This window comes from Nannobrachium achirus (assembly GCF_963921795.1).
Source record: "Nannobrachium achirus genome assembly, chromosome: 18".
NCBI lineage: Eukaryota > Metazoa > Chordata > Actinopteri > Myctophiformes > Myctophidae > Nannobrachium > Nannobrachium achirus.
The window spans coordinates 51,371,425-51,372,966 of NC_137825.1; positions in this window are offsets into that span (position 1 = coordinate 51,371,425).

The window sequence follows — 1,542 nt, forward strand, 5'->3', positions numbered from 1 at the left end:
CACTGCACCTCTTCCATTGCAGGGGAGGAGGAGGAGGAGAGGCTTGTTTTATGCCTCTGAGAAAGGGCCTTCTCAAGAATTGATTTTATTTTATTTTTTCTAACCTCGTAACCGTGCGTGCACATACGCGACGCTCGATCTCTTCCTCGCGCCACCTACAGCAGGGGTCTTCAACAGGGGGTCCGGGACCCCTAGGGGGTCCTCAGAGATACTACAGGGGGTCCTCCAAATCTTTGAGTGATAGAAATGTTTTTTTTTGCTTATTTTTTTTATATTAACTTTATTTAACAACATTATTCTGAGAACTTTAGCCAAAAATAGCACATCTACAAGCTCACAACGCCTCGCAGCTTTGGTGTAGAGGGGAAAAAGAGCAGACTAAGTTCAAATTCAAGTTTCAAATTCTCGTTTATTAGGTAATGACGGCTCAAGTGGTTAAATATCTGAACACACAAATATACACGAATCCAAACTACATCGACGATTTTGCTGTCAAAAGATGAAACTATTTGTCTCAACTTGGGGGTCCTTGGCCTGAAAACGTTGAAGACCCCTGACCTACAGGGTTATGTGAGTGAGGGGTTGCTCTGTGCCTCTCCGAAAAAAAAGAAACAAACACCCGGGGAATGGTGCGTTACTGATGTCTGGGCATTCTCTTCAGTCGTACCGTCCCCGGGGGTGATTCCGCAGCGAGCGTCTTTCTCGCCTCTCCTTCCCCCCCCGAAAAGCCACCCAGACGAAGATGCATTAGACTTTCTGGTCCACACAAAAACCCCTCGTTTCCCTCGAGAGTCCTGCTTTAGACGTAGGTCCCGTCTCGACCTTCCATCCTGCCTCTGCCAACACTCTGACCCCCACACACCCGTCTGGGCCACGCACAGAGACCTGTAGAAACTGTGACAAAAAAAAAAACATTCATTGAGCCAGGTCTTTTTCGATTTCTTTTTTTCTTTTTTATCAGGTATGAGAGCCAGCTACTAACGTTACAGGCAGAATTCCCATTGACCTGGAGAGAACAGAGGGTGATTATGGAAAACGGAATGATGTACATTTTGATTATATTTTCCTTTTTTTTTTTTTTTTTTGAACAATTTTGCCAGGAGGACTTGCTTTGTTTATAGTACTTGAAGTCTTGATATATATATATATATTGCGTTTTTTTTTCTTTTTCTTCTGTTTTTATCAAGTGTTTTTTAGTTCATTGTCTTAAATGATTTACTTATTTTGTATTTTTCTTTTTGGTGGCTGGATGGGGTACTTAAAATGTGTGATGTTGTATGTATCAGAGTGATTATATTCAAAGTATGATGAGACCTATTCATATAGAACTACAGTATATAGCTATAACAGATGGGATTTAAAGAGAGTGGGTTTTGAATAGTACAGTGATGCTCAGCATTGGGCCCCCACCCCTTGTTGCCTTCTCTTCAAATACATTTAACACCTGGAGCACATTATGAATTAACTATTATTTTATGCTTTAACTATAAAAAAAATAGTAGATCTATTTTTTGAAAAATCTTGAAGATTTGAATATTTCTT